This window comes from Schistocerca cancellata, chromosome 8 (genome assembly GCF_023864275.1).
Source record: "Schistocerca cancellata isolate TAMUIC-IGC-003103 chromosome 8, iqSchCanc2.1, whole genome shotgun sequence".
NCBI classification, from domain to species: Eukaryota; Metazoa; Arthropoda; class Insecta; order Orthoptera; family Acrididae; genus Schistocerca; species Schistocerca cancellata.
Genome location: NC_064633.1, coordinates 548,913,141 through 548,932,924, shown reverse-complemented (window position 1 = coordinate 548,932,924; position 19,784 = coordinate 548,913,141). Strand labels below are relative to the sequence as shown.

Here is a 19,784-nt window from a genome sequence, read left to right as displayed (position 1 = left end):
AAGGGCAGCATGAATGGTCACAGATTCGGTAGATCCATGGCAGAGTGGCACAGAGATACAGAAGTAACTGAAATAGAAGACTCTTGAAGATAGACATAAACTATTCCGAGAAATTTTGTCAACAAAGTTTCAAGAACTGGCTTTAAATGATGACTTTAGGAATATATCACAACCCACTCTCCTTTGCTGACATAGAGATCATGAGGATAAGACTAGAATAATCACCTTACACACAGGGGCATTCAAACAATCATTCTTCACACACTTCATTTGTGAATGGAATGGAAAGAAAACCTGATAACTGGTATAATGGGATGTACACTCTGCCATGCACCTCATGGTGGTTTGCAGAGTGTAGATGTAGATGTGTGAGGTCCTAAGGCATCCAGCGTATAACAAACTGTGGAAGGCATCAGCAAGTGACAAAGTCAGTCAAAAATTCAGTCTTGCCTGCTTTGCACTTAGCAATCTCTCTCACTGTGTTGATTTACAGGCGTGACTGCCAACATTTCTCACATACTTTCAGTCAATACTGTTCTATGACATAATCATCTGGGGTACGGTGGTTAAGGAGATAAAGTAATTATAATATAGGAGATTCTAAGAATATCTTGTAAAATTGATAATCTAACAACTACAGAAGCATCAAGGACTATAGATTATTACACTGTCTTGCCGTATATATACTTTCTAATGATATTTTTAGTTTATAATAAGTGTGACTTCAGGAAGAACTGTGAAAGTCACAACTGCAGTACTAAAAGCAGAAAATATGCCCGTATCTAGAGCTCACAAATGAGTTTTATATTTTGGAGCAAAAATCTGTAAATAATGTGCCTGCAGGTATCCGGCAGGGAACAGGATGTCCAGAGATAATCCAAAATAAATTAACGGTGTGTCAAATGAGACATTCCTTCTACATACAAAAATATCTGGACTCAGGAATATAATTTCTCTTTAACACTAATTATGATATTAAATAACAGAGATGCCGAACCATAGATAGACACAACAAAAGGACTGTCACAAATAAAGCTTTTGGCCAGTACAAAAACACACACACAAATGCAACTCAGACACATTGTTACATTCCATCCCTGATTTTCCATTGTTTGATTTGATATTAAATAGATTTTTTTCTAACCTGTCCATTCATTATACATCCAGCCAATAGTGTTCTCAGATATTAGTAAAGCTCACAAATGCTTAATATGATGTAGTAGATATAAACAACCGAATAGTATCAGAGGAGTTGCAGTGGCTGTTATCGAATGAAACAACCACATAGTATCAGAGGAGTTGCAGTGGCTGTTATCGAATGTCTGCTTGGCAGTCCAAGACTGTGTTGGGTGGGTGAGCTGCAAACAGCTTAACCATGTAGCCTGTTTTAAGCAATGGAAGAAACCAGTACACTGATAAGGCAACACACATTCTTCAGGCCTATAATCACCAAATGATGATGATAACGGTATTACAGTATTCAAGTAACTGTTAATTATACAGTGATATAGAAACAGCTAAGTAATATAAACAAAGGAGCAAATAAATGAAGTCTTGATGAGGCTGTCTAAAAATTTTGATGTTGACTCGGTTAACAAATTATCTAATTATCTAGATTTATAGTTTAAGATTCCTGTTAAAGTCTATGATAAGCAAGAATAATTATTTCAAATAAGCCTCTATTCTTAAAGCATGCAACTAACTGTTCTCTTTATTTATGTCAATATGATCACACAGTTACTGATCTAATGACAGTAGACAAAGAGCAGCCAATTATTGTAACTGAGGAAGCAGTACCTTTTGGCAAATTGGTCGCATTTACTGATTATTTTATGTTAAAGTTAGTCTGTTTAATCACAAGTAATGTATAGCAGAATTTGTTGTGATATTCACTTCTGAAGAATAGTTTGATGCATCTCTCCATGCTATAGGAAAGCTGCATGCCCTTGGGGCAAATAACAGCTGTAGTTTTTCCTTACATACAGCTGTTTGCAGTACCAACATAGCAGGGCCATGTTGGCTAATGTTACAAGGTCAAATCAGTTAATAATCGAGACTGTTGCTCCTCTTCAGGAACCACAGGTTTTTCTGACTGCTCTGATGATACCCCTTCATTTTGGATGCAACTATGGTATGGCTACCTGTATTGTTTAGGCGCATTAGCCACCCCCACCACAGAAAGGTCATGGTTCACAGGGGGTGGGGATTAGCAGTACACTTGTAGTGATAGTTTATCATTCATACACTGTGCTGATTGAGTTTCTCACTGTTGCCAACCTTTGTGAATGTATACATTGTGTTATTTCATGTGCATGAATGTTCTCCTTCATGATAGTATCTACAGAACAAATGGATGTATGAATGAATGAAATAATAACTGAACAAGTATAGTAATGCAAGGACTAAATTCAACCACACCAGGGACAGCCAATGCCTAAATCGGTTTCTTATCAGTTCACAGATAATAACATAAATCTTAATCTTACAAAAGATGCCATCTTTCACATTTAAAAAGTAATACAATGATGTATGGATGCTATACTTAAAACTTACTGGATTTCACTTAGTGAAATTTCATTTATAATATTCTTTTATGTTCAAATAGGCAACAAATTAAACTGCAGTCATGACGCTTATCTTCATTTGCTGAATATGAAATTAAACCATGTGGTATGAAAATACAAAATGTACTTTACATCTGGAGATATTTCTATAATGGAAGTTTAATTACTCCTGCTATGTGTGTTTTCATTGTACATAAAAATAATACTTCATTGTTGCTGCCACAGTGGTAAGTAAGGCACAAGAAGTTTCTCATTCACATATTCATTTAAATGACACCATATTGAGGCTTCAAAATAACAATAAACTGAGATATGCCCTTCAGAATAAAGATTATGTAAAGCAGTAAATAGAGAATCTTAAGAGATTAAAAACAAATTAAAGGTTTTTCTTAAAGGCCATATCTTCTGTAAGTAATTTGTGTATCTGGCTTCTAGGTTTATAAATCACAATTATCAGTACAAACAACCATGTGTACTGTTAATAAGCTTGCACTTGTACAATAAACAGTAACTGTTAGTCTATGGTGATGTTACATCAGCAAGGAAGTCTTCAGTCATTTGCCACAGTAAGAAGCTAAATTCAAAATGTCTTGGAAAATAAAGTTATATTTAATAACAAAAAATGTAAGTTGGTCTTAGCATGCAAAATTAGATGAAGACTGCTCATTGAACATGCCCAGTTAAAACATAAACACAGTCAGATATAGAAAGGGGATGTTAGCAAATGTGTATCTAAGTGGAAGTCCAAAAACATTCCAAAACAACAGTAACAACTTCTGTAAAAGTATAAGTTTCTGCACACATTAAAATTTTAAACCTACTGAGTATACAAGAACAATATGTCTCTTGGTAGTATCATGTATTATTTTTGGAAAACAAATAATATAAGTAATTTTACCTAACAGAGTTAAAATACAGAGATAGATTTGAGAGCTCTTGCAATTTGTTCTATCATTGTATACCTGTTTTAAGCTTCTTCATGTTAAAGCAAGTTCCTTTAGTTATCAAGTAAGGCATATTTTATTCATACATCTTCATTGACTTATCCAATATCCCATCATGGCCTGAGTGTGTAGTTTCACATCAACAGCATAAATTAGAACAAAATTCCTGTGTTCTACATGGCATAGCCTAATAAGGGTCAAATAACTGTATTTTTACATTAAAATGTTTCTGTGTACGTTGATTACTTCCATCAACAACTTTACTGAAGCAGACTGTTTTACTGCTCTATTTCTGTCACAAACTGGTCTTAAGAGTGGGAGGGAGGAAATGTTATTTATAGATATTTTTTGTCACACATGTGGGAAGACTCAGTGACTACAAACTGAATACTGTAGAGTGTATAACAATAATACTTGTGGCCTTTGTGTTTCTTATGCTAAATCAAATTATAATGCACAGTGTAACAACTTATTAGTGTATATGTACTTTTTGGGAAGGGTTAAATAAGTCTTTTCATACACTATGCACTGCAACCACATGGTCAACATAAAGTGAAAAAAGAAGTTTCAGCAACTAGAGATTGCGTGAAAAAATTACAGTAAGTATGGTACTGAAATAAATATCAGCTAGGCTTGTTTCTTAATTTGTGTCTGTTTCATCAAAGTTAAATACAAATACTCAATTTTCAACAGAACCATTAAAAATAACATATTCACTATTCTTTAAAATTTTGCAGCTACCCAATACATAAGTACCTATAATTCTTGCTTTAGTTTATGCTCTTATAATTAAACTGTTAAGACAAGAAATGTGACTTCACGTTCTTTTGCATTTCCCTGCTAATGTTTTCAGTTAATTACATGACACAATTACATACAGTGTTATTTCAACATTAGATTACATTTAACCCTTTTGAAGGCACCACAAACTTATTTCTTTCTGTCAGTACTCATATTACAATATGACAGTGAGATAAATTTTTTCCTTATATTTTTCTTCCTTTAACTGCTACTCTCTTGTTATTTTTATGAGAATAAATAGATTTTATCCTTTATATGCCTTTAATGACTTCATATAAATGTCAGAGTATTGAGTATTATCCTTCCAAATCTTCCACTTGTACTTTTTTAGCATCTGGAACAACATTTCAAGAACATATGTATCTAAGATAGTGTGCATAATACTAATAGATTATTCACAATGTGGGTGATGTCTCTCTTCAGTAGAGTAAACATATGTAAGCAGGAATTGATCACATTTCTCCTATGCCCAGTTTCTTCATGTCAGTCTCAATGTTGCACGACTGAAATCACAATGTTATTCATTATCAAATAATAACACCATTATTGGTCAGAAGCAATAACACTTTCAAGTGACTGAATTGATCAGCTTCTTTATAATTACATGCAATTAATAATACTTGGATTTTTTAAATGCAACTTCAATCAATTATTGTGTGCATGTGTAGATCACAATCAGGGAATTTTACTTCTTTTCTCCACAACCTTGAAATGGTGCTAAATCAAGTCAAGCAGCAATTAACAAATACAATTGTCCTTGGAGATTTTAATGTTAATTTTAAAACTAACTGCAGTAAACAACAACAACAGACCAATCTGTTCTTATCTTATAATATGACAGCAACAGTAACAGAAGACACTAGATGTTTAAATGGGTCTGAAACAATAATTGATCAAGTATTTGTCAATAAGATTAAATGTGAGCATGTCACTTAAGTAATAGAGACGAGGTTCTCGGATCATAAGGCACTTACGTTAACATTATATAACATATCTATAAAGGATCCAGTGGTATATGAAAAATACAGAGAGAAACAATTTGTAAATGAAAACAGCATAAGAGTTTTTAATCACATGTTAGAAAGTATAACTTGGTACACAGAATCAACCTGTGATGTAGATATAAAATTTGAGTCATTCCTAGCAAATTATTGGCATTGTTATGATATCGTATTTCCTATTAAACGAGTCAAAATTAAAACCAAAACAAAGACATGGGTAACACAGGGCATAAAAAAATCTGCAAACACTCTGCGAAAGTTAAACAAATGTGCAAAAAAAACTGTTGCATTAAAACCATATGTGAAAATTTACAGGAAAGTATATAAAAAAGTTATAATAGTGGCTAAGAAACTAAATAATGACTCATATATCAGGGAAGGTACTAACAAAATAAAATCAACCTGGGAGGTAATAAATAGGAGCATAGGTAAACAAAAAAGTAAAAATAGCATTCTTGTAATTAACAGTGAAGGGAAAACAGTTGAGGACCTACTGCAGATAGCCAACATATTCAACACACATTACAGAAATATTGCAACAAAACTAATTCAAGGAAGATGTGATTTCAACTCCAGAGAACAACTACCAATGAATGATAACACCATGTTTCTATACCCTGTTACTGCATTAGAGGTATAAAATGCCTTAACTCAGTTAAAAAATAAAATGACATGTGGCTGTGATGGGATTCCAGACAACGTAATAAAGAAGAGTGCAAGATACATACACTCCTGGAAATTGAAATAAGAACACCGTGAATTCATTGTCCCAGGAAGGGGAAACTTTATTGACACATTCCTGGGGTCAGATACATCACATGATCACACTGACAGAGCCACAGGCACATAGACACAGGCAACAGAGCATGCACAATGTCGGTACTAGTACAGTGTATATCCACCTTTCGCAGCAATGCAGGCTGCTATTCTCCCATGGAGACGATCGTAGAGATGCTGGATGTAGTCCTGTGGAACGGCTTGCCATGCCATTTCCACCTGGCGCCTCAGTTGGACCAGCGTTCGTGCTGGACGTGCAGACCGCGTAAGACGACGCTTCATCCAGTCCCAAACATGCTCAATGGGGGACAGATCCGGAGATCTTGCTGGCCAGGGTAGTTGACTTACACCTTCTAGAGCACGTTGGGTGGCACGGGATACATGCGGACGTGCATTGTCCTGTTGGAACAGCAAGTTCCCTTGCCGGTCTAGGAATGGTAGAACGATGGGTTCGATGACGGTTTGGATGTACCGTGCACTATTCAGTGTCCCCTCGACGATCACCAGTGGTGTACGGCCAGTGTAGGAGATCGCTCCCCACACCATGATGCCGAGTGTTGGCCCTGTGTGCCTCGGTCGTATGCAGTCCTGATTGTGGCGCTCACCTGCACGGCGCCAAACACGCATACGACCATCATTGGCACCAAGGCAGAAGCGACTCTCATCGCTGAAGACGACACGTCTCCATTCGTCCCTCCATTCACGCCTGTCGCGACACCACTGGAGGCGGGCTGCACGATGTTGGGGCGTGAGCGGAAGACGGCCTAACGGTGTGCGGGACCGTAGCCCAGCTTCATGGAGACGGTTGCGAATGGTCCTCGCCGATACCCCAGGAGCAACAGCGTCCCTAATTTGCTGGGAAGTGGCGGTGCGGTCCCCTACGGCACTGCGTAGGATCCTACGGTCTTGGCGTGCATCCGTGCGTCGCTGCGGTCCGGTCCCAGGTCGACGGGCACGTGCACCTTCCGCCGACCACTGGCGACAACATCGATGTACTGTGGAGACCTCACGCCCCACGTGTTGAGCAATTCGGCGGTACGTCCACCCGGCCTCCCGCATGCCCACTATACGCCCTCGCTCAAAGTCCGTCAACTGCACATACGGTTCACGTCCACGCTGTCGCGGCATGCTACCAGTGTTAAAGACTGCGATGGAGCTCCGTATGCCACGGCAAACTGGCTGACACTGACGGCGGCGGTGCACAAATGCTGCGCAGCTAGCGCCATTCGACGGCCAACACCGCGGTTCCTGGTGTGTCCGCTGTGCCATGCGTGTGATCATTGCTTGTACAGACCTCTCGCAGTGTCCGGAGCAAGTATGGTGGGTCTGACACACCGGTGTCAATGTGTTCTTTTTTCCATTTCCAGGAGTGTAGATTCCCCACTTGCTGACCTGATTAACATGTCATTTAGCACGGGAGTCTTCCCAGAAAAACTAAAGAAATCGATTGTCAAGCCTATTTACAAGAAGGATGGCCAGTATTATGTTATCAATTACCGGCCAATATCATTGTTATCTGGATTTTCAAAAGTAATTGAAAGGGTAATGCATGAAAGACTGTCTCATTTTCTTAATAAAAATCAAATTCTAGTTAAAGGGCAAAACAGTTTTAGGAAAAATAGGTCAACTGACACAGCAATTTATAACTTTTTAAAACTGATAATAAATTCTGTAGACAAAAATGAATTAAACTGTGGCCTGGTTTTGGACTTGTCTAAGGTTTTCGGTGTCATTGACCATAGTTTACTGCTCAGGAAACTATATTGCTACAGGTTTCGTGGAGTAGCATATGATTGGTTCAAATCCTATCTTTCTAATATGTATCAGAAGGTAGAGATACAGCAAGCGGGGGGAGTCTACTCATCGGCATACCTTTGAGTCAGGTATGGTGTGCTGCAGGGCTCTGTACTGGAGCCATTGCTGTTCTTAATATTTATAAATGATTTGCCAAGCCATTTATCAACAGCAGATGCTGATGACACCAGTCTATTTGTGAAATCTATGAATGAAACTGACTTACTGGAGAGAGTACAGTAGCCACAGAAGAAGCAAACATGTGGTTTACAAACAACAAATTAATTGTTAATGACATAAAACCAGTTTGGATGAACGTCAGACATTTAACAAACAAAGTAAAATCTGACCTAACTGTAAAACTTGGGCAGTGTAAAGTAGAGCAAACCCCCCCCCCCCCCCCCCACACACACACACACACAAAATTTTTAGGATTTTGGCTACATGAATATTTAATGTGGGAGAAACAGAAATGTTAAACAAAAAATTAAGTCAGTATTGTTATGTTCTTAGAATACTAAAAAATTCCTGTAGTGTTGATGCAGAGTTATGTTCATAATTTTCACTCATGCATAGCACACTGAGATATGGTATCATATTTTGGGGGAATACCAGTTTGGCCAAACAATCGTTTGTGTTTCAAAAGAGGGCAATAAGGATAATCAGAAGTATGACACACAGAGAATCATGTAAAAAAGTTTTGAAGGAACTACAAATCATGACAGTACCATGTATCTGTATTTATGAAAGTATATGTTTTATGAAGACACACCAGGAACATTCATTGTTAAACAGTCGAGTTCACAACTACAAAACAATAAATAGAGACAACTTTCATAGAGAAAGTCACACAAAACCTGTGTACCAAAAAAGTTTTCTTTGTCAGCCAAAAATCTTATTTAGTGCACTACCAAAGGAAATTAAAAGTATACCAAAATTCCACATATTCAAAAAAGAATTTAAAAAAAATGTTAATTAGCAAAAGTTTTTATATTGTCAAGGAATAGTTAAATCACCAGCATTCAATATACAGTAGCTTATTTCCTTCATCGTAATGACCCAAAATGCTCATTGAAAACTGAATTGTATTAATCTATTATTCTAATTTAGCATATTATGAATGTTGTTAGGCATATGTAATAATATTTTATTTATGGTCATATAATTGTAAATCTTTTCATGTCCTATTTTCTATGTTTGGCAATGTATGACAAATCCTATATAATTTTTATAATGATAAGATACAAGGATGCTAATTAAATAACTAACTAAATAAATGAATTTATTTCACAATTTGTGTTTGATTTGTAATAATTTCTACAACAGAACTAAATAATTTTACAGAAATTTTGTAGAAGCGTAAACACTTTTGAACTCAGAGAATAGAACAGAGTCAATTAATATTTGAACATTTTACATGTGATTTGTGTAATCAGATAAAATTTCAGTATAAACAGACCAGCATGTTTATGAGGAAGCTAAAAACCTCCTTATTTAAGTGAAAATTCAATTATATTACCACAATTTATTTGTGTGGATTGCTCCTTTATTTTAATGCAAAAGTATAATTTAATAAACAGAAGGCGAGGAAGGCAATCACTCACCTGCAGCTCATTGGTGGTTGGTGAATAGCCCACAAGGAAGCTCTTGGAGTCATAATTTTTCTCTTGCAGAATTGTACACGCACTTCTATACCAATAACTTTAGCTGGCTTCTTCTGTTATTTATCTCTTTTTTGTATGTTCCATGGATAAATGCAGAAATGACATTTCCATGGATGTGAAACATGTCAAGATTATGCTTACATAAATTTACATGTCTATTCAATTATAATTTACTACTCAGTGAATAGTAAAATGTTAAATATAAAACAATAAATGATTCTGATTCTGATTTTTATCTTCACTCTTTGGTAATGGCATGTTCAGGACAGTTTAACAGACATAGTTGTTGTCATACAACTGGGAAATCAGTTCAGTGACAAAATATACAGAAAAACTGCATATATACAGACACTAAACTGCATCTGAATTAAAATAACATGATTTACATAAAATACTTCTATTGACATTTGACAAATTATCATCTTCATTCTTTCTTAGTGACATTTTCAGAACATTTTAGCAGGGATAGCTGTTGTCATACTACTGGTAATATGTTCAGCAATGCATATACAGTAAAACTACATAACCACACTACATAATGACTGAATGAAAATACCCTGCTCTACATAAAATACTCATATTAACGTTGACAATCATGCGATTGTTTAGCTGTATCTTTTTTTGTGTTGTTGTTAAGCATTCTTTCACAAAAAGGATTATATAAATAATGCTCAGATTTTGTGCTTAACTGAGCACCATATTACTGATAAATGTGCCTTGCCATCTATAGTAAGTTATAGTTTAGTGTCATACTACTGTAGGGAAAGTTAAGACAAAGGTAGAGTAGTAATATATGTTAAGTGTAGTGTAGCATACAAAGCTACAGATATTAAGAAATATTGTGGAACAACAATTTGAGGCATGTGCAGCTGAAATAATAACTAATTTATACACATTAATAGTGTTGGCAGTGAGACCTTAACTTTTCCCGTCGAACTGAATGTTTAAATAACTTATGGATTTTGCTGCCAGGTGTCAGGTGAAACTTTCAACCATAGGTTGCAGCAAATGGATTGGTCTTTAGTATGTAGCCTTGATAATGCTGATACTAAATTTAACTGTTTTATAAATGAATTCTGTGCTCTTTTTGAAGAAATATTTCCAAAGAAACGGGTCAGAAACAGTTCCTCTAATCTTGTAAGTAAGCCTTGGATTACAAAAGATATAAAACAGTCATGTAAAACCAAAAGGAAAACTTATGCTGCAATAAGATTATCTAAAGATGTAGAAAAATGGGAACACTATAGATTATACTGTAAAATTCTGAAGAAACTAATACCGAAATCAAAAGCCCTATATTATGAGAAGAAAATAGATAATTCTAATAATAAAATAAAAAACAATTTGGAGCATTGTAAAAAAAAGAAACAGGAGGAGATACAACAAGCAAAGAAGATGTAAATAAAATCAGATATGAAGGTACCCTAGTAGATAACCCCAAAATGGTGGCTGAGATTTTTAATAAACACTTTCTATCAGTAACTCAACAGATTGGTTGCAAGCCCAATGTTGATGAAGCTGTAACTCTTTGTCAAGCAGTATATTCAAACACAATTTCAGAAATGCACCTTAGTCCTGTCACTGTAGAAGAAATTCAAAAAATCATCATGTCTCTAAAAAGTAAGAACTCTGTTGGGGTTGATAATATTTCTAGTAATTTATTGAAATATTCTTGTGTGTGGCTAAGGGACTTTCTCTGTCATATTTTCAATGCTTCCTTTCAGAAAGGTGTTGATCCCAGTAGACTTTAGTATGCCATTGTGAAGCCCCTGTACAAAAAGGTCATAAAACTGAACTAACTATCAACCTATCTCTTTGCTGACAGCTTTCTCTAAAATTCTGGAAAAGCTAATACATGTAAGAATTACTGATCATCTCATGAAGAGTCGAGTTCTCAGCAAGAGCCAATTTGGCTTTCAAAAGGGCCGTTCAACAGAAGACGCAGTCTATGCACTTACAAATGAAATTCTAGAAACCCTTAATGAAAAAATGTTAGCACTTGGTGTCTTCTGTGATTTATCCAAAGCGTTTGACTTGACTGTGTTGATCACCAGATTCTCTTGCAAAAAGCAAAATTAGTAGGAATAAGTGGTGTTGCAGGCAATTGGTTACAGTCGTACCTCCAAGACAGAAAACAAAAAGTTGTCTTGAATAGCTCGGGTGGAGTATGTGATGCTTCCTCAGATTCTGAATGGATTTCCATTACATGTGGAGTGCCTCAGGGCTCCATTCTTGGGCCACTATTACTCCTGATTTTTATAAATGACCTACCATCATGTACAAGCCTGAAGTGTAAATTTACATTATTTGCTGATGATTCCACAATTTTTATGAGCAGTAGAACAGATAGTAATCTTGAGGAATCCGTTAATCACATACTCTCAGATGTGGTTAATTGGTTCAAGGTGAATAGTCTCTCATTAAGTTCCAGTACGACCAGCTTTATTCAGTTCTGTACAAATACAGAAAAAGAGAGAGAGAGATAAGTGTGATGTGGTAATCAGCCAATAGAAAGAATGGAAGCAACAAAATTTCTTGGAGTGCACACTGATAAGAAAATGAACTGTTCTTCACGTATTATAGATCTCTGTAAGAGGCTTAGCTCCACAGTTTATGCTTTCCTGGTAGTTACTACATGTGTTGAACCTAACACTGCGAAAGTGGCACACTATAGCTATTTTCACTCACTCGATGAGTACAGCATTATTTGTTTGGGCAACCAGCCATTAGCAAGGAAAGTGTTCATTGCTCAGAAGCGAGCTTTAAGAGTTATATGTGTATTGCACCCATGAGACTCATGTAGAAATAGCTTTCAAAAACTTAAAATATACACAGCTACATGCCAATATATATTTTCTCTCATGTGTTTTGTCTGTAAAAATATAGAGATATTTCAATCAAATAGTAATTATCGTGAGCATAATACACAGAAGAAAAATGACATACGCAGCAAACATAGAAATTTGTTCTTGGCACAAAAGGGTGTCCCTACACTGGAACAAAACTCTTCAATGCTCTTTCTCCTGAAATAAAGACAGAGATTCATAACAAGAGTAAGTTTAAGAAAAAGCTGTTTACAGTCTAGACGAATTTTTAAATAAATAAATAAATTGTAAAATTTTAATATTATATAATATGAGTTGACATAATGCCTCTAACAAGAATGTTATTTGACTTGAGGTCTGTATTTGTGTGTGCTCTGTGTCTGTTTTTCCATAGTGCTTTGATAATTCTAAGAAAATATGAAGGGCTTATTTCTATAGTTGTACAAGTCCATTTTTGTTCATTGTGATGTACAGAGTCCTAAAGTTAAATGAACACTGAAAAATCTGCAGTTGAGATACCAGAAATATCCGAGCATATAGCTTCTTGCTAGAGCTGAACCTTTCTTTCTGTTTGTTTGGATCATTAATTGCAGAAGCATTATAGGCAGAAAAGTGGAGGTAATGGACTTGAACCACTATTGAAATAAGCCCTCCATATGTATCATCTTTTTTCTGTATTGATGTCCAAAGTATTTACTGTATAATTTTTTATATAATTATGTACTCAAATGTTTGTTTATACTATAAGATTATCATATATATATATATATATATAAAAAAAAAACTGACACGTTCTACATGCTTGTGATCGCAACACATTTGGACCTATGGAACACGAAATAAAATCCAATTATTGAGTAGAATGAGTTATTCAAGAGAAATTGGCAGTGTTTGGTTCTGCAAAAAAAAAAGGATTCACTATTCCCTAAGTCATTAACCTCAGGGACAAGGAGGTTAAATTTTTTTTTACCAGCTTACTTCATCTCTTGGCAATAGAGAGAGATTTTTAATTATAGAGGATAATTCCCATGACTAGTGTTATGCAGATGAGATACTGAGTTGTTTTCAAAGATACTGTGGTTCTTTATAACCAAAAATAATAGAGAACAACTATACTGAGTAGCAATACTAAAGTTTCACAGTTGGCTAAATAGCAGTGACAGGAGATTCTTGTGTTTACTCTACATATAACTGTACTCACTCTTTTCTGTACTTAGAGTTTTTTTATAGAAAAAGAGAGTTCCAGCACAAAATAATTCTGTATGACACGATAAAAATGTACATAAACAAAATAAGCTGCCTTTGTGACTGTTTGGTCTTCAGTATAACTGCATTCTAAGTGCAGAAGCTGCTGAGCTCAGTCTCTTCCCAGTATGTTGAATGTAATGTTTCCAGTTTAGTTCACAGTTGAACAGTAAGTGAACTTCCAGGCACTTGGTGTTTTTAATGCTTCGTAACTGCTGCCTTTTGAATGTCACTGTGCACTGTTCTTGGTGTTTGTGACATGATCTAAAGCGCATAAAATTTGTCTTGTTTAGGCTGGCAGAAAGAGAGTTAACAGTCAACTAGTTACAGACTTTTCATAAAATGTTGTTGGTAATTCTGTATTTGACAGATTTTCAGTTACTGTACTACTACCATCAGCTAACATGTTAAATTAGCATTCAACACTATTCACAGGTGCAGGAAGAACACTAACATACATCAGAACCAATAAAGGACCCAGGATGGAACCTTGTGGGACTCTATGATAAATAATACCCCTGTCTGATGTGACAGTTACTCCTGATTTGTAATCCACAGTTTCCAAAATTACATTTTCTTTATGTTTGTGAGGCAGAATTTTATCAGATTACTTAATGGGTTCCTGATGCCACACTGCTGGGCTTTCTCCAATAATAGTTGGTGTCCCATCCAATGGAAGGTTTTAGTCAGATCAAGAATGTACCCTCCAGTGAACTATTCTTGTACAGGGACTCCAAAATACCTTCCAAAAATATGAAGATTACCATCTAGTCAATATATTCTTTGCAAACCAAATTGTCTTTTACTGTATTTAAAATACTGAATATTTCAAAGTGTTTGACAATCCTAACAGGTAACAACTTTTCAGATACTTTTGAAAACACTATATGAAGTGAAATCAGCCTGTAAGATTCTCCCCCTTCCTCTGGAAGAGGTTTTACGGTGGCATATTTCGTCCTCTGTATGGGAATACATCTTGGTGTATTGCTGAGCTAAGTATATGGGTCAGGACCCTACATATTAAACTAGAGCAGTGTTTCAGTAGCTTGCCGAAGGACAATTTTTTAATGACACAATGATATTCATAAGTTCTCAGTTAGTTATAGGAGATAATATTATTTCACCAAACGTGTTTGGAGCTTCCTGTTTGAGAATATCCATCTCCTCATGCAGACCGGCTGTACAGTTCATGAACAGTGACACGTAGGAAATGTTAATTGAAGATCTGGGCTACCTTTTCTGTATAACTAATTTCATTATTGCTGTAGTTCAGGAGTAAATGTATTGGAAAGTCAATACAAAAAATTAAAATTCTTGAAAAGTGCTCTGCAAGTTGTGAAATTATCTGCTTTACATTTGTTGTTACTAATAGTTCCAGATGAATAAATACTTTATTCACTTTAGGTGCACTATGTCAGAAGGTAATTCCAGAAGACAATAGGTAGTGGAAAAATAACAGCTAACTCCCCCATCTTTTGATCAACAATTGGATGTGTGTGTATGTGTGGGGGGGGGGGAGCTGTAAAATGTAAAATGTGATTTATTAGTCTCATTATATACATCGTACAGATCATATGATCTGTTGTACAGGAGACATGTCAAGTTTAGCAAAAATATAATGTGTAATGATTTACAGACATTCTTTTTACACTATTTTAAGAATAATGCCAATAAATACAACACTAAAATATTTACTATAAATTAACAGTTAACCAATTTCGTTTGTTGTACACAAACAAACTGCAATATTAGCTATATATGTTTATTGTTCAAAGGGTCAGACTGTCTTTCATGAATTCTGCAATGGTGTAGTAACATTTCTCTATTAAAATATTTTGGAGTAAACTTTTCACCAAAACAAGGTTCACTGTTAACATGTTTCTTCCTTTTAATTTGTTATATATTTTTGGCTGCAAGTAGAGTGGTGTCTGAGCATAAAGCTTTAATTTATGTGAAGGAATTTTTAAGTTTTCCTTGTGGCGAGTACCATAGCTATACTTAAAATGGAACTTTTCAAGATTATGTTAATCATTATATACAAAAATAAAATTTTTAACAATGTACAATGAAGTAATTGTTAGTATTTTTAATTTCTTGAACAGTGGGCTACATGACTTATTTTTGTGCACAGCACATGTGTTTCTGATGATTTTCTTCTGAAGAATTAGTAGCCTTGTACTGCTTCTAGAGTTTCCCCAGAAAATTATTCCAAACTGAATAACAAATTCCAAATAACTGTGGTGGACTGTCTTTCTTGTGTCCACATGAGTGGCACCATATAAAATAAACATTGCAAAAGCTTTTATCAAGGTTTAGGCCCAAGAATTTCACATGGCTCATGTCTGTCATCAGTTGATTATTATGGGCTATTTGTACAGGACATATTGCTGACAATTTACAGACAAATTGCATTATCTGGATCTTAGTGACATTGAGCTTTAGTCCATTTTTATGGAACCGGGATTCCATTTTCCCTGGAAGATTTTTTATACTATCTGGAATCTTTTCTATTGTATCATTTTCTATCAGGACTGACGTGTCATCTGCGAACAAGACTGAATGAGCATCAATGGTAAATCATTTATATACAACAAGAACAGGTAAGGTCCCAGTATTGAACCTTGTGGAACTACTTGGGAAATTGTTTTCCATTCGGAGTGGTAGTTAACTGAATTTGAACTTAAAATAGCTCTTTGTTTCCTTTCTGTCAGATAAGAGTTGATCCACTGTAATTCAGTATTTTCGATCCCATAGCTCTTCAATTTGTGAAGTAATAATGAGTGGTTCATGGAGTCAAAGGCTTTCATTAGATCACAGAATATTCTTGAGACTTTTGTACCCTGTCCTAGTGATGTGCTTATTTTTTCTGTAAATTCTCTGATGGCATTTATGGTGCTTTTTCCTCTTTGAAAACCAAACTGATTTTTACAAGTAATGTCATTTACTGTAAGGAAGTTTTCTAGTTGTTTTGCCTCAAGTTTTTCAAATATTTTAGAAAAAATAGGAAGGAGAGAGATAGGCCAGTAGTTTCCCATGTCTCCTGGTGATCTATTTTTAAATAATGGCTTAATCTCTGTATATTTTAGGACATCTGTGAAAGACCCATCTTCAATGGACTGGTTTACAGTAATAGTCAGTTGGTATGAAATAATATGGTTTACTGCCTTGATTACCATGGAAGGTATTCCATCCCATCCAGCTGAATTTTTGTTTTTTAATAATAATATTGTGTCTTTCACATCTTTCTGAGTGATTTTTCTGAATTTTTTAAAACAAATGTTTTGTATGTCATCTCTATGCTTGATAATCATATTGTCCTGATGGGCCGTCATGTCTATGTCAGATTTTGCTATATTGGCAAAGAAATCATTGAAGCAGTTTGACATTTGAACATGATTTAAAATAATATCATCCTGAAACCCAATTTGAGAAATTTCTTGACTTTTAACATTGACTCCCAACTCTGATTTCACAATGGACCAGACTACCTTTGTTTTATTTCTTTGTTTTTTTATGAATATACTGTTTGCCATTTTTTTTTTGCTGCCAGTATCACTTTTTTTAATATAGTCTTATAGCACTTAACATAAGTTACAAAGTTATGGTTTCTATTTACTTTGAACTCATTGTGCAGCTGTCTTTTTCTGACACTTCACATTTTTATGCCTGGTGTAATCCAATTCCATTTATTCCTGACTCTCTTTTGATAAGATTTTGGGGGAACTGTTTCATTGAATACCCCCAAAAAACTATTAAGAAATTTATCATAATTTTTGTTGCTTGAATCACAGTGGTCTAAAGGCTAGCTTATAACACTTAACTTATCACAAAAAACTCTAAATTTTCTTTGCTAAAATTCCTTCTTATATAAGATTCAGGTTTTAGTTTCTTTGTTTTGGGGAGCTCTATAAACAAAGCTGAGTGATCAGAAATCCCTAGATCTTGGCAAAACTTCCTTGTATCATCAAACTGATAATTTGCAGGTTTCTGAGTGGACGTTTTCACTAGTGCACATAGTAAAGTTTAACTTGAAAACAGACTTTTGGATTAAATCGCAAAATTTTTTGTCACTGCTTTCAATTAATGTATTTAAGTTGAAATCTCCTGCAATCACAATCTTTTTCTTGCTATATTTTGTAGGTTTACCTTGGAGTCCCCATGAGATTTGTTTTTTCTACAAAAGCTGCTGGCAAGTTTGAAATTACTTATTTTATTTAGAGCATCTATGCATTCTTTTGTGAGACAGTGTTCATTTAAGCAGACTACCTTTATGTTTGGCACTTCAGAATGTATAACTTGCAGTTCATCAATTTTAGAGTAACCTAGATTTGGACGTTTTTCTGCTAAACCATTTATATTAAGATGCATTAAGATAAGAGTTTTGAGTTTATTTATACTTCGAAGAGCCTCAGTTGTTCCATTATATTTACAGTTTCCATTTTGGATCACCACTTTTGTTTTCTCACTCCTTTCGGAAGTTTTCAGTTTTTCTTGCTTTTAATCATTCTGTGGATGTCTACAATCATTCTGCTGGAAGTAATTGAACCTACCTATTCAAGTTAAACCCATCCTTTCCCAGACACTTACCACTTACAAATTTATTTGAGTCTACAACAATTTCACCCAGCTTGTCGCACTGTTCCCTGATTCCACTGTTTATCAATTTATGTATGTTGTCACTTAATGACCTTCTGTGTAAAATTGCACTAATGACAGTTTTTGAATTTGCAAACACATTTTTTGCTGAGAAGATCAAGTTCCGTGTTTCACTAATTATTTCTTCCTCACTGCTGTTCCGGATGGAATTTGTTCCGACATGAATGAAAACACCTTTGTATTTGTCCTTTTTTCATTTCCATTTTCAGTTTCACTTCATTACAAATTTAGAATTATCTAAAAGTGTCTGCTGATCTGATGCGATCGGATTCCAGGACGAACATTGATTTCACAGCCTGGAGCTGTAACATTTTTCAATATGGAGTTGCCAAAAACGAGAAAGTCCCTTTTTTCAATCGGTTTTGCTGTATTTTTGTCGTTTTTGTAGGTAACTGTTTCCCATTTATATTTGTTTACAGATAGTCCGGTGGGTGGCTTTTCTACATGGTGTGTGTGTGTGTGTGTGTGTGTGTGTGTGTGTGTGTGTGTGTGCGTGCGTGCGTGTGTGTGTAGTTTGACAAAGGATGGGACAGGTAGATTAGTTTGTTTATGTATTAACTCCATTTTAACCATTTACCAAGCTGGACCCCAAGAAACTTTACATCATCAGGGAGTCCTTGCAGCAAGCTGGATTGATGTTTTCAAATGATTTGCTTCTATTTGTTTTTATCTTGGTAGATCTCCTCCCTCATCATAGCATTCCATGTTTCTTCTTTCCTTTCAATGTCTTCTTTAATTTGGTCCTACAGTCTCTTTCTTGGAAGTCCAGTTGGTCTTTGTAATGGCACATTCGTTTCCAAGTAGTGACAGTGAATTTGGTTATGCTACCTCCTTTTCACATTACCATACCATTGAAGTCTTGCTGTACTCAGCCTTTAATCCATGGTGCCTTCCACTGGCAGGTCTCTCCTTATGTGCTTATTTCTGACTGGCCTCTCCTTGTATTTTGTAGAGCACACCTATGGAATTCCATCTCACAAGTTTGTAGCTAAGTTCTGTATCTTTTGATTTTGATTATGACAGCCCTCCAGGCTGTAGGACATGATAGGCAAAAGGAAATTTTGAATATGGCCTGTTTAGCCCTTAGAGATACTTTTTATCCCAGACACATCTTTGTACTAGATTGAAGAATTTGGTTCCTTTGATTACCCTGTTGAGAACCACATGATTGGTACTCCCATCACTTGCCACAGCACTACCAATGTACGTGAAATTATTCAGTCTTAGTCTTCTTCTCCTCCAAAAATAGGTTACATGTAGTGGGTGTTCTACTTATTCACAATGACACTATTTCATGAAGAATCCAGCATGCATGCTTGCGGTGGTAAGTGCAGCTTGATGCCATCTGGCTTTATAATGCAATGCTTTCTGCTTATTGAGCTGTTTAGATAAGTGAGGGACCAGCACTGTTTAATTTTACATAAGCTCATAGCTGATCATATTTGGTCAGTTTTTAATCATTTTTTCAGTATATAGGGACTTGTTATCTCACCAGATACTGGTACGCATAGTA

General features: G+C 35.4%; 1 protein-coding gene across 2 annotated transcripts in view; it reads left to right on the top strand.

Annotated features, from left to right (window-relative positions):
- Window positions 1-3,842: 3,842 nt before the first annotated feature.
- Window positions 3,843-19,784, top strand: part of LOC126095248 (SET and MYND domain-containing protein 4-like) — a 169,318-nt gene continuing 153,376 nt past the window's right edge. The window contains exon 1 of one of the 2 annotated variants that reach the window (XM_049910001.1): window positions 3,843-4,107. The gene's annotated coding sequence lies outside the window, so the exon portion shown is untranslated. Of the gene's footprint in view, window positions 4,108-12,361; window positions 12,599-19,784 lie in introns of those variants that run through there. The other variant, XM_049910002.1, reaches the window with a different exon arrangement.